This window comes from Rutidosis leptorrhynchoides, chromosome 4 (assembly GCF_046630445.1).
Source record: "Rutidosis leptorrhynchoides isolate AG116_Rl617_1_P2 chromosome 4, CSIRO_AGI_Rlap_v1, whole genome shotgun sequence".
NCBI classification, from domain to species: Eukaryota; Viridiplantae; Streptophyta; class Magnoliopsida; order Asterales; family Asteraceae; genus Rutidosis; species Rutidosis leptorrhynchoides.
Window position 1 is genome coordinate 45904392 of NC_092336.1, and position 15575 is coordinate 45919966.

The 15575-nt window shown below is 35.6% G+C and overlaps 1 non-coding gene across 1 annotated transcript; it reads right to left on the minus strand.

The window, feature by feature from the left end:
* Positions 1–13940: 13940 nt before the first annotated feature.
* LOC139845778 (small nucleolar RNA R71) lies at positions 13941–14047 on the minus strand. The gene has a single exon (XR_011758536.1). It is a non-coding gene; the product is annotated as a small nucleolar RNA R71 (small nucleolar RNA).
* Positions 14048–15575: the final 1528 nt, after the last annotated feature.

Consider the following 15575-nt stretch of genomic DNA (forward strand, 5'->3'; position numbering starts at 1 on the left):
GCGGTTTTGGAGACATCTTCCCCCTTAACCCTTAATTGATGATAACCCGAGCGGAGATCGATTTTTGAATATACACAAGGCCCTTGTAGTTGATCAAAGAGGTCATCGATGCAAGGAAGAGGATATCGGTTCTTAACCGTCAATTTATTTAGTTCATGATAATCGATGCACATTCGTAGGGATCCATCTTTCTTTTTAACAAACAAAATCGGAGCGCCCTATGGTGAATGGCTAGGTTGGATGAAACCACGGTCAAGTAGTTCTTGGATTTGACTTTGCAATTCTTGCATTTTGGATGGAGCAAGTCTATACGGTGCACGTGCTACGGGTGCGACTCCCGGAATAAGATCGATTTGGAATTCAACCGGTCGATGAGGTGGAAGACCCGGCAATTCGTCGGGAAATACATCAGAAAAGTCACTAACAATTGGCACATCATCGATATGCTTCTCATCGGACTCGACTTTCTTAACATGGGAAAGGATCGCAAAACAACCCTTACAGAGTAGTTTTCTAACTTTAAGGCACGAAACGAGGTTGAGTCCGGAGCAACTCTTATCGCCATAAACAATCAAGGGTTCACCATTCTCGATAGGAATTCAGATTGCGTTAAGATCACAAAGGATGTGAGATTTTGTTTTGGCTAACCAATTCATACTGATTATTACATCGAAGCTTCCTAGTTCCATGGGTATCAAGTCAATTTCAAACTCATTACCCAAAATGTTTAACGTACACCCCGGGTAATATGTGTCGGCGCTCAATAGTTTCCCATTGGCCACTTCAATGGTATAAATGGTATCTAGTGGAAGTGGTGGAGTGCTAAAAGAATGAGTCAAAGTCTTAGATACAAAACTCTTATCGGCACCCGAATCGAATAAACAAGTAACATAAGTGTTGTTGAGAAGAAACGTACCCGTGACTAATTCATTGTCATCTCGGGCTTCCTCGGTGTTGATGTTGAAAGCTCGTCCGCGCGTATTGGGGTTATCTTTCTTCTTCGGGCATGCATTTCTATAATGGCCCGTTTGGCCACAATCGTAACAAGTGACCGTCTTTGGTGCATTGGGCCCCTTTCGAGCTGATATCGGCTAAAAAGTCACGTTTTTACCCCGGTATTAAGGCCTAAAAATAAGAAAGATTCGAACTTTATTGGCAAAATACCCACTTCGTAGGTTAGAATTGAAGAACAAGTAATTACCCAGACGGTGCAAAAAGAATCAAGAGAATCGAAGCTAAAACGAAGATTCTAGAGCGAAAACGGTGAAAGACAAGAAATCAAGTTACGATCCAGGGAATTCAGGCTGACCAGCAAGCCATACGGCCTGCCATACGGCCTGCCAGTATGGAAACGGCCTGCCATATATGTGCCACCACACGAGCCACCAAACGGCCTGCCTAGTATACGGCCTGCCAAACGGCCTGCCAGGCGTATTTGGCAATTTTCAAGTCTATTTAAAGGGTCTTTGTCATTCATTCCAGCACACACTTCAATTCACTTCTTTCTCTCTCTTGTACAATATTAGTCATACTTTCAAGGCCTTCTCACCTCCGAGCGGGAAATTAAGTACCCGGAGGCGAACGCTGAAGATTGTATTAGGAGCGGTCTGGAGTCTTGAAGTTGTCACTTTTGTATTCGGAACTCGTTTAATCTACTGGTACTTCTATCCTTTATCTTATATAATGTTTTATGATATTATTGCTGATGATGTAGCGTGAGGGTACGAAATAGTATTATTTTTAATACAAAATACTACAAAATATGACACAAGTTTTATTAATTTACGGATGGGATATACCTAAACCTTGCTACAACACTATAGGCAGTGTACCTAATCGTAGAGTAGTGTAGTTTTTAGTAAGTCCGGTTCGTTCCACAGGGAGCTGGTGAAGTTAACGCTATATTATTAAGTTTATTTGTAAAAATATATATATAAATAAGTAGTAGTATTATTATAAAATGGGGGTTTTACCGTTTAATGACCGGTTTGTCGATTTTAAGCGTAAAAATAAATGACAAAAATTAAAGTGCGTAAAATAAATTGCGATAAATAAAATGACAGAAAATAAAATTGCGAGTAATAAAATGACAGTAAATAAAGATACGATGAGAAATATAATAAAAGAATTATGCTTATTTAAACTTCCGTAATCATGATGTTTGACGTGTTGATTTTAATTTATTACCATGGGTTAATTGTCCTTTGTCCTAGTTTATTTGATACGTCTATCTGGTTTTTTGTCCATAATAGTCCATCGGTCATAAATATAAAGTGCGAGTATCCTCGTCAAATTACCCTTATACCCGAAGTCAAATATTCCAACTGATTAAGGATTTAAACTGTGACGCAGTTATCACTTCTGTCAACAATTACACCAGTTATCACTGTATGTAATTCACCCCTGTTTTAATTAGTTTATGAATATTAATTCATCCACTTGATCAGAATGAATAATCAATTACCCAACCCAATTGATTAATTAAATGATTATAACAGATTCCATATGAACATCACTAAATAGGACAACCATAATCATTATTAATTATTAGGTTAATTAATTTGAAGATAGGTTCGACAGACTCCAATGAGTTGTCACTCAATTAGACAATACCCCCATCTATTAATAGTCAATAGTTCAATTTCCACAAGTGTCGGTCTTTTGTCCAAACCCCAATTATGGTACAAAGCCCAATTACCCAATTTTAGTAATTAGCCCAACATCATGATTACTTCGTTTTAAATAAGCATAATAATAACTTAGCTACGAGACATTAATGTAAAAAGGTTGAACATAACTTACAATGATTAAAAATAGCGTAGCGTTACACGGACAGAATTTCGACTTACACACTCAAACGATCTCTATCATAAATCTTATTATTATCATAATTTAAAATTAAAATTAAGATTATTGTTATATCTTATTAAGTTAACATTATGATAGAGATATAGAATATAGATATTGATAATTGATATAGATATTTGATTGAAAAAAAAAAGATCGGAAAAAATTCTTTTCTCCCTTCATCGAACGTAATATAGCCTTTTATAGGCAAATTAGAAATTGAATTTTCATTTACGACCCCTGAACTATGCTCAATTAACAAATTTTTATTATTTAATATTATTCTTATTATGAATTATTTAAATATTATATTTTATTCTTGTGCATAGTTGACTCGTAATTTTTACACCGTTGCGTCGAGCGTTGAGAGTTGGTTCATGTCCCGGTTCCGGATTTTCGAACGTCCTTTCGTATAATTTAATATCTTGTACTTTGCGTTTTGTAACTTGTACTCTTGTCATTTTTAGACGTTCTTCATCAATAATTTGAACCTTTTTGATTGTATCTTGTACATTTGAGCTTTTTGGACGTTTTGGTCTTTCAAATCTTCGTTTTTGTCTTTAAATCTTCATTTTCGAGCGATTTGCGTCTTTCGTCTTCGCACTTATTTATTTAACTATTACAACTAAAAATAAGGAAATTACATTTAAAAACTTTACATATTGGAACGATATTGCTACTAAATATATGTTCATTTGGAACACTATCAAATATCCCCACACTTGAGCGTTGCTTGTCCTCAAGCAATACAGAACTTGAAATAAAAACATACATGAATCACTTTTTTATTCATCACATTTTGTACATCAGTGATTTTGATATAGCGGTATAAACAATGACAGTAATGATGGTTAAAGGTGGGTGTGTCATCCATAGTTGCCTTGGGTTTAGGTCAACGACACTTGCAATCAAATAGCCGATTTACTTTCGGTTTCCAAAGCAAAGTGCACATTTGAAAGGCGGTTTACGGTCCCACATGACTATAAAAATTTAGATCCTTTAGGAAATAGGATCTTTATGAAAACATTTGATCTTTTGAAAATTCAATCTAGCTTTTACCCTAGATAAGTTTTCTGATTTGATCCACCATTGGTGTTGCAAAATATATTTGTGGATCAATATTTTGGCTAAAAACATTTAGGTTCGTGTAATCCACTGCTATCCCGGTATCGGAAAGCACACATCCAGTTTACTTGTTCCGTATATTACCTTTCGGCAAACTACCATCCGGTTGTAAAGGAAAGCGATGAACAAGAAACTGTTAAGGCAATGTCCCGTGACATGCAGATGATTATGGTCTTTTAACGTGTCAGATGCTAGAACTATCCTTGGTAGGAGCGATAGTAAAGATCATCCTATGATTTTTCGGTCTGGCACAAGGTCCTGTCTCCGACCATGCTATGCAGCCACCGTTCTTACGGTTGACACCCGATTTGGTTCAGGTGACCTAATGAATTCCAGGTGAATTTCTTAGGATTTTACGTTCAATGGTAATGAACGCATTGAAAATGGATTTTCAGAAAACAAATCGGTTTGTATTTTTGATCAAAATATTTTCTCGTTCAAGCTCGAGTTTAGATATCATCGAATTCCATGAGTTTGAATTCTCAATCTTTAAGGTCAATCTCTAGGATTGAGTATTATCAGTCTTAAAAGCTGATTTTTAATCTTTAAGGAGATTATCCTTTCTGGGGATCTGATTCATTAGTCTTATCAAGCTAATTTGCATGGTGCCCCCCCATTGTACGAGATAAATCCTTCTCATGGTTAGGATAAATCTGACCACTTGGCGACCCTGTTTGATGCTGAGGTCCGTGGATTTCCTGCTGATTTTAGTGATGACTTTTCTAGATTTTTCGTCAACCTACAGCTGGTCTGGACGACAACTTCATGACCTAAATCAAGAAGCGCGTGTCTTTTTCGGAAGACTTTACTTCCTTCAAATGATGGAATTGATTCATTGTGTAGATCCATCTCTTCTTTTCTTTCATCGGATAAAACAATTGATTATCGTTCAAAACAAAAGTATTTTCAATTGTTTGTACAAAAATATGTGATAGATAGTTTTTAATTGAATAACTTGGTACATTCTCCCCACACTTAGTTTCTTTCTTTGCCTTTTTAATCTCCTTTATTCCATTTTAAATGAATTCAAGCGTTTTAAGTTGTTTCTCAATTTATGTCCTTTTCGAGGTAACGATAATTTCGGTATTAACACCTAGTTTTCATCGTTCATAAATATGTATAAACATGATTTTGAGTTCATTTAGTTGAAAATTTTTCAAATTTTTACAAAATTTGGCAAATAAACCAAGTGTAAACCCGAGAGAATTTATAACCCTTCCCCACACTTGAGATCATGCAATGCCCTCATTTGCATGAAATCAGACTACAATTATAAATTCATGAGGGTGATTAGCGTAGAAAAGTTATTAAAAATACCGAGTTTGCAAGCATATTGTTGTTATCTCACATTTGATATTGTCGTCAAAATTATTAGCTTTTGCTGAACTTAATGCTAGTCTTTGAAAGTGCGCTGTTTTACCCTGTTTTGTACATAACATAAAATACAAACATATATACATATTTTTGAAGTTTGGTATATAACCCCTTCAAAAATTTATAAAACATAGTATTTTTTTTTGGCATACTTTAAATCAATAAAATTAAAAATAATGATAACAAAATTTTTCGTCCCGCCCTCGGGTAAAGCAATTTCGGTTCAACTACCTAATCTTCAACTCACGACGAATTTTAGAAATCATTTTTTTACTTAATGAAATAAAGTAAATTTTGTTTTTAAATTCACACAAAACTTAAATTTAAAAAGCATATTAATTTCATATAAAACCTACAAAATAAAAAAAAAATCAGAATGGGGGGAGAAAACTAGTTCTTTAGTGTCTGCTAGCGGAAAAGACCAATCGAATTCCATTCTCGGAACTACACGAGAACAGAACAAATAACTCTAGATAACATTTTCTTAGAACATTTGAATCTCCCCACACTTAGGTAGCTGTGGTGTCGAAATTGTGATTAACTTCATCGTCAATTTCTTTTGGTCCATAATCAACTTGCCTATCTGTGACTTTTTCTTTAAGCCAGTGCCCTGCTTCTTCCGTAATATCCCAAAATTCAACTAGTTTTGCCTTTTCTTTAGGCGACAGATTGGATACTAACCGGTTACATAACTTAAAGTTCCCCTTACTTCTAGCATCGATAGCCCGTTTAAAAAGTTTCTTCATTGAACTGTTAATAACGGGGTCATTTAATTTCGTATCAACAACGGGGTTCTTTATTATCAAGTCATCATTAGGTTTTACTTCATTTTCCCCACACTTAGGCGTTTTATTATTGCTAAGCACTACCGTTGGAGTTGGTAAAACAACATGGTTATTACCAATCGTTTTTACTGGTTTAACGGTTTTAGTTGGTGGAGATTTAGACTTTCGAATCATAAAGGTGATTGATTTGTTACCACTTTTAAGTGTCATTCTTCCATTTCCTACATCAAATAACGCCCCGGTGGACGCAAAGAATGGTCGACCTAAAATTAGAGGAACGTTTGGGTCCTCTTCTATGTCAATGACAATAAATTCGACTAGAAAGGTTAAATTGCCTACTTGAACGGGTAGATTGTCAGCAATTCCAACTGGGTGCTTAATGGTTTGATCAAAGAGTCGAACACTCATATCCGTTGGACTTAACTTACCTACACCTAATCTCTTATATAAGGAAAGAGGCATAACACTTACACTTGCACCTAAATCTGCTAGTGCATCATACATGACACAATCACTAAGTAGACAAGGAACAATAAATTCACCCGGATCACCTACCCTAGGTGGAGGTTTTGGTGGAACTGTCTTCACCGGGTTTATATTTACGGCTTTTGTTTCTTGCACTTTCTTATTCTTTTTCTTCTTCTTCTTTCCAGAGGTATCACAATCTTTATTACCTATCACTTGCTCATACTCAACTCCTTTTCTTGGAAACGGGATGGGTGGTTTGTATGGTGCCACCACTGGCTTTACATACTCGGGTGGTGGTGGTGTAACTTCTTCATTGTTACTCTCATCTAAAACCTTCCCATCTTCTGGTGCTGGTTTTTCAGAATTCGTTGAAACCATATTAACATTCTCATTCCGAGGATTTACTTCAGTATTACTCGGTAGCTTTCCTTGTTCCCTCTCACTCATCATGCTAGCAAGAGTACCTACGTGTTTTTCTAGATTCAAAATGGAAGCTTGTTGAGTTCTTAATGACTGATCAAATCTCTCGTTCGTTTGGGTTTGAGTTTCAATAAATTGTGTTTGAGATTCAACTAGCTTGAATACCACGTCTTCCATATTTGACTTTTTCTCTTCGGTTTGTTGTTGTGGTTTATATAAGCCAGGTCTTTGTTGATTGAAAGTGTTGTTTTGAGTTGGTTGGTTATTCGGACCTTGTTGGTTATACCAGTTATTTTCGGGTCCTTTTGGATTGTAAAGAATGTTTTGATTTCGATTGAAGTTTAGCTTTGGCGGTTGATAATTATTTTGATAATTATTTCCAGGCCTTTGGTTCATATAGGAAACATTCTCTCGTTGTTCCAATGTTGGTTCAATGTGACAATCTTTCAATAAGTGTGGTCCACCGCATAGCTCACAACTGATTCGTATTGCGTGAATATCTTTATTCATCTTTTCCATTCGTCTTTCGAAAGCATCTATTTTTGCGGAAACGGAATCAAAGTCATGGCTAGAATCGGCTCTAGCCACTTTAGATGAACGAAAAATATCTTTTTCTTGGTGCCACTCATGCGAGTGGGAGGCTGTGTTATCAATAATTTTGTAAGCTTCAGTTGCGGTTTTCTTCATAATGGAACCACCAGCTGTTATGTCGATGTCTTTTCGTGTAGCAACGTTGATACCTTGGTAAAATATTTGTACTATTTGGTAAGTGTCTAAACCGTGTTGAGGACATCCTCTCAACATCCTTCCGAATCTTGTCCACGCCTCATATAATGTTTCATTTGGCTTTTGCGCGAACGTAACAATTTCTCCTTGAAGTCTCACGGCTTTAGATGCCGGAAAGAATTGTTTAAGAAATTTTTCAACTAAAACATCCCATGTGTCAATCGCCCCTTCAGGTAACGATTCTAACCAATCTTTGGCTTCTCCCTTTAAAGTCCAGGGAAATAACATGAGATAGATCTGCTCATCTTCCACTTCTCGGATTTTGAATAGTGTACAAATTCTTTTAAACGTACGAAGGTGTTCGTTAGGATCTTCATTCGGTGCACCACTGAATTGGCATTGGTTAGTTACCATGTGTAGAATTTGTCCTTTGATTTCATAATCTGATGCATTAACTTCTGGCTTAATAATGGCGTGACCTTGGCCCGTGCGTGTGGCTCTCATTCGATCTTCCATACTTAGAGGTTCCGTTACTTCCATAATTGAATTTGTTGAATACGAATCACTAGAGGATTCTGATTTAATGGTTTGTGGCTCAGGAGGAATAATTAGTGGTTCAAGATCTTGGAATTGTCCTTGAATATGCTCCGGGTTCTTAATTGTGAAGTCGGGTTCAAAAGATGGATTATCGGAAATTTGAGTTGGAGTTCTTGTTCGACTAGATGACGATTCTAAAGAAAAATCAACGGCGACAATATTTGCTAGATGTCTTGATCGAGTTACAGGTGGTGAACGTATGACCGGCGGCGAACGTCTTGCTCGGTGCATTCACTGAATATCCTATTTGTTTTTAAAAAGGAAAGAAAAATTATAATAAGTTATCCAATTAATAGATTTTTCTGATTTTGCCCACGTTTCGAATAGCCAAAAGATGCAGCAGAGGGGCAGGATTCGTTTGGTCTCAATATAATTGAGGACTGTTTGGCTCCAATAACCCGGTCCACGTACAAATCCAACTATTACTACGAACCAGAAAATTTTGATGTCTATCAATTTAACCACTTAAAATAAATTTTCGTAATTTTAAGAAATTTAGAGAAGAAGTAGAAAAAAATTCTAAGTCCTAAAAACTAGAATGGCGAGAAATAAGAAAGAAATAGATTGCGCGTCGAAAAATGTCGAAAAATAAAAGGTCGAAAAATAGGCGTCGAAAAATAAAAATAAGAAAGTAGTGCGAAATACGGCGTCGTAAAATTCTAAGCACCTAAAACTTAGTCTAAGGAATAAGCACTTAAGGGATTTTACGGCAAAGCCTAAAAATTCTAGAAGTAAAAATAACTATGGCAAAACTAAACTTAATACTAAAAGTTGCGACTATAGTCTAAAAATCTAAAGGTAATAAAACTAAAAAAAAACATTTTTTTTTATAGACAAAATTTTAAAAATATATATTTTTTTTTTTAATAATTTTTTTTTTTTTTTTTTTTACGTTTTTTTTTTTAAATTTTTTTAAAAAAAAAACGATTTTTTTTTACAAATTTTTTTTTTAAAACGAATTTTTTTTTTTTTTTTAAAAAAAAAAACGATTTTTTTTTTTTTACACAAAATTTTTTTTTTTTTTTTTTTTTTAAAAAACGAAATTTTTTTTTTTTTTAAAAAAAAACGATTTTTTTTTTTTTTAAAAAAACGATTTTTTTTTTTATAAATTAATAATTTTTTTATAATTATAAATTTTTTTTTCAAAACTTTTTTTTTTTTTTTTTTTTTTTAATTCATTTACTATTCATGAATAGTAAATGAAAATAAATTAATTAATTTACTATTCACATGAAAGCGACATGATAGCAATTATTAATTATAAGTTACATAATATACCCCTGAAGTATTTAATAAATACTACTTTTTTAAAATTTACGTATAAATTTTTGATTCTTAAATATTATTATATTATTATATTCTATTTCAATATTATTATATTATTATATTCTATTTCAATATTATTATATTATTATATTTTATTTCAATATTATTATAATTAAAAATATAGCGTTTTAGCGCTCCCCGGCAGCGGCGCCAAAAACTTGATGATGTAGCGTGAGGGTACGAAATAGTATTATTTTTAATACAAAATACTACAAAATATGACACAAGTTTTATTAATTTACGGATGGGATATACCTAAACCTTGCTACAACACTATAGGCAGTGTACCTAATCGTAGAGTAGTGTAGTTTTTAGTAAGTCCGGTTCGTTCCACAGGGAGCTGGTGAAGTTAACGCTATATTATTAAGTTTATTTGTAAAAATATATATATAAATAAGTAGTAGTATTATTATAAAATGGGGGTTTTACCGTTTAATGACCGGTTTGTCGATTTTAAGCGTAAAAATAAATGACAAAAATTAAAGTGCGTAAAATAAATTGCGATAAATAAAATGACAGAAAATAAAATTGCGAGTAATAAAATGACAGTAAATAAAGATACGATGAGAAATATAATAAAAGAATTATGCTTATTTAAACTTCCGTAATCATGATGTTTGACGTGTTGATTTTAATTTATTACCATGGGTTAATTGTCCTTTGTCCTAGTTTATTTGATACGTCTATCTGGTTTTTTGTCCATAATAGTCCATCGGTCATAAATATAAAGTGCGAGTATCCTCGTCAAATTACCCTTATACCCGAAGTCAAATATTCCAACTGATTAAGGATTTAAACTGTGACGCAGTTATCACTTCTGTCAACAATTACACCAGTTATCACTGTATGTAATTCACCCCTGTTTTAATTAGTTTATGAATATTAATTCATCCACTTGATCAGAATGAATAATCAATTACCCAACCCAATTGATTAATTAAATGATTATAACAGATTCCATATGAACATCACTAAATAGGACAACCATAATCATTATTAATTATTAGGTTAATTAATTTGAAGATAGGTTCGACAGACTCCAATGAGTTGTCACTCAATTAGACAATACCCCCATCTATTAATAGTCAATAGTTCAATTTCCACAAGTGTCGGTCTTTTGTCCAAACCCCAATTATGGTACAAAGCCCAATTACCCAATTTTAGTAATTAGCCCAACATCATGATTACTTCGTTTTAAATAAGCATAATAATAACTTAGCTACGAGACATTAATGTAAAAAGGTTGAACATAACTTACAATGATTAAAAATAGCGTAGCGTTACACGGACAGAATTTCGACTTACACACTCAAACGATCTCTATCATAAATCTTATTATTATCATAATTTAAAATTAAAATTAAGATTATTGTTATATCTTATTAAGTTAACATTATGATAGAGATATAGAATATAGATATTGATAATTGATATAGATATTTGATTGAAAAAAAAAAGATCGGAAAAAATTCTTTTCTCCCTTCATCGAACGTAATATAGCCTTTTATAGGCAAATTAGAAATTAAATTTTCATTTACGACCCCTGAACTATGCTCAATTAACAAATTTTTATTATTTAATATTATTCTTATTATGAATTATTTAAATATTATATTTTATTCTTGTGCATAGTTGACTCGTAATTTTTACACCGTTGCGTCGAGCGTTGAGAGTTGGTTCATGTCCCGGTTCCGGATTTTCGAACGTCCTTTCGTATAATTTAATATCTTGTACTTTGCGTTTTGTAACTTGTACTCTTGTCATTTTTAGACGTTCTTCATCAATAATTTGAACCTTTTTGATTGTATCTTGTACATTTGAGCTTTTTGGACGTTTTGGTCTTTCAAATCTTCGTTTTTGTCTTTAAATCTTCATTTTCGAGCGATTTGCGTCTTTCGTCTTCGCACTTATTTATTTAACTATTACAACTAAAAATAAGGAAATTACATTTAAAAACTTTACATATTGGAACGATATTGCTACTAAATATATGTTCATTTGGAACACTATCAATTGCCATGATTAGTGAGTAGTTATCTTTAGTGTATGCTCTCATGTAAGCAGTTATAATGCCGAAATAATATTATGGTTTGTGTATGCTGTTGAAATGCTTTCCGATTATGCTTTAAACTCAATCGCTTTTCCAACTAATAGAACGTAGTTATAGGCTCTGTTATTGGGAAGTCGCGAACCCTGATTCAGAGTACACTATCTGTGTCACCCCTTGGTAAGAGAAGTCTATCGGATACAACGTAAGATCGATCGAGACACACCGGTTGTAGTAAGTCTATCGAGCTTTGGATTCCGACTGAGGACTCTTTCGTAGTGAAACATCTGACTAGACCCCTAGTACATTGTCGGTCCCAGACCATGCTAGTGTAGTCACCAAGCATATAAACTTCGTACGTGCACGCTGAAGCACAGCGGTTTTTGTAAGCTGTACCTCTGCTAAGTAAGGCCATGGAACACGGTTAGTGTTGACCAGTACACTGCACCATAACGAGGTCTCAAGCATTGCACCCCGCTTGAGGGATTCTTAGTTAATTAAGGAACTGTTTGTTTAGACATATAAAGGATTGGACCGTTAGGATGACCGAACGTGTTCATGGAAGTCAAACTTGACTTGGCCATGGTGTTCTGTATGGTTGAACTCTTTTTAAGGCCTAACTATCTTTTACCAATCATTAACGAAAGCATTGAAACATATCACGTCTCTCGGATACGGTAAACCATGTATTCTATTATGCTTAAGAAAGTTTAGACCATTTGGAATGTTAATACGTCACCTAACCGAGTCGCTCAATTGGATGAGCCGTCTGAACGTGTATGCCTGTAGTCAGACTGCACCGGCATTGGGGGTAAGGGACGTTGCTGTCTATTCAAAACCTTCAAGCCTAACGCAGTACCCAGTGACATGTCTTATGACAGGGGCGTTTAGGACCAGTGTAATGAATACAGGGCCTCTACCTATTCATGAGCCAGCATTCCATAATCCCGGCAGAATAACTGATGAAGTCATAGTATGCACTTACTCTAACCTTATTTGAATTACAAATTTTATCGCATCTATCTTATAAATTAGAAAATCCCAAAAATAAATATTCACTACTCCCTAACTATCTTAGGTTACAATATAGGTTCGATGTTACTGATATCTCAAAAATACAACTCTAGGTCATACTTCCCTTACTTATAAGGAGTAGTAAGATTTAGGCCCTGCTAAATATAAATTTAAAACAATACCCTCTCCCACGAGTGGCTGATCCTGGCGAGCCGCGGCCTAACGACACCGCGCAAATAAAAACCCTCCGTTTCGGCCATATCAAGAGGACTACCATAGTTTTTGGCACCGCTGCCGGGGAACTGGTATCAGGTAATACTTCTTTCAATCAAACTTATTCACAAGCATTTAGTGGTGTCTAAGAAAGACAATTATACACGGAGTTGGTTATTGGATTTTCCAAACAGTCACCAATTATATTGGGACCAAAAGGATCCTGCCTCTCCGTATTCGGCCTGGCCACTTGGTTTGTTGAATAGTTTGTGCAGAACTTTGTTACCGAAATACTAGGGAATCAGTAGCCAGAACCAAAAACATATTCCACCATAGGATAGTTAGTTAATTAGATTAGATTACTTTAGATTACTCTAGTTTACCTTAGATTAGACCACCTTAGATTACCTTAGATTGCCTTAGATTAAATTAGATTACCTTAGAATTAGATTAGTTTAGTTTAGCTTATTATAATTTAGCTTATTTGCGAAAATTAAAAACAAAAAAGGCATACCTAGTGTATGACCCAAACCCGATCTAGACCAGGGCCGTTGTTATTCGTACCTGATCCAGACGCAATAATATCTAAAGCACGCATGGAAGCACGAATCAGAAACCAAATGGCGTTACGTGTTACTTTAGCAGAAAACACCAAACCCTCGATTGAAGGTCGTGGAGGACCAATCAGATTTCCAGAGATTCAAGGACACTCGTTCGAGTTAAAACATCACATCATCTAGCTCATTCAAAATAACTGTCAGTTTCATGGATTACCGAATGACGATCCTAATTCTCACCTTGATAAATTCATTTCTCTTTCGAACTCCTACAAACAGCCAGGGATAGGACAAGATATAGTCTGGCTATACTTGTTCCCCTATTCTCTCACTCATCATGCTCAAACTTGGTTTGAAGGACTGGAAAAAGACTCCATCACGTCATGGACGGAGATGGCGACTAAATTCCTAACCAAATATTTCCCTCCTTCTAAACAAACCAAACTGAAGAATGACATCATTAACTTCAAACAAAGTTATGATGAATCTCTTTACACTGCATGGGAGCGTTTCAAAACCCTGCTGAAGAAATGCCCTAATCACCAGTTAGAACGGTCAGCCCAAATTTGTACCTTCTACAATGGTCTTACGGTAAATCATAGAACGACGATCGATGCAGCGGCTCAAGGGAATCTGATGAACCAAACCGCAGATGAAGCATGGGAATTGCTCAAGAACATGACGATGCATCATCATGACTGGAACAGTGGTGAAACAACTTCATCATCTGCCCCACTCTCTGCACTTAACAATCAAACGGAGGCCATCAAATCCCTCACAGATAAGATGGAATCTCTTGCCAAGCAACTCGGAGAATTGAAGACGCAACCGCAGCAGGTTAACCAAGCTCAGGCTTGTGTTAATTGTACCAACCCGCAACCTACTGAAGACTATCAAATTGAGTACGAAAACCCTGACGGTTCAGTCTGTTACGTTCAATACCCAGCTCGTCCACCAAATCCCGGATTCAATCAACCACCAAGGGTTAATCAATTTCAGCGAAGCAATCAACCTTTCCGCTATTGCTATCCACCTTATCCAGCCCAACAATCTCAATTGACCTACGATAAACCACTTCCACTCACTGGTCCCCCAGTTGAGGAGAATTCCCCTACCACCCAGATTACAAAAGCAGCTAACCCACTCTCGGAGCTGATGATCAGTTAACTCAGTTCGTCCAAGGACAACAGTTAAATCAGAGAACTGCAACCAGACAAGATCAAACGGAGATACTAATGAGAAATCAATTGGCTCTGCTCAAAAGTTTGGAAACGCAGCTCGGACAGTTATCACAACGCCTTGAAACCCGACCGCAGGGAAGATTGCCAAGTAATACTATCCAGAATCCCTACATAGAAGAAGCAAAGCAAATGGATTCCGTAATCCCAGAGGAAGAACCACGGAGAAGGTCAACTAGGCTCAAGAACAAATCAACATATACTCAGAAGCTGACCCCTGAAACTCCAGTTCGCATACCTTATCCTGGAAGGCTACAAGAAGAACCATCCAAGCTTGATTCCTTCAAACTTGATGGCAGATTCCTAGACACCATGTCCAAAGTTTCCAACCAGAAGAGATACATCCGAAGGCTTCTATCTACAAAGGAGAGGATACCAGACTCTAACAAAATTCCACTGAGTGAAGAATGCTCTGCATTACTCAGAAACTCTCTACCACCTAAGCTAGGAGATACGGGTCGATTCATTTTCTAGTGTTCAATCTACCAATCTGGAACCATTCATGCGCTAGCAGATTTAGGAGCAAGTATCAACCTAATCCCCTACTCTCTCTACAAGAGATTAGAGTTAGGAGACTTGTCACCAACCAAAATGACAATCCAACTTTCCGATCATACAATTCGATATCCTAAGGGAATAGTTGAGAACGTTTTGGTGAAAGTCGACAAATTCTTGTATCCTACGGATTTCGTAGTAATGGATATTAAGGAATACCTACACACCCCAATAGTGTTAGGAAGACCTTTCATGAATACAGCTAGGACTGTCATTGATGTGTACAATCAAACCATGATCTTACGATCACATGGGGAGAGCGTTACCTTCAAAATTGACCGAC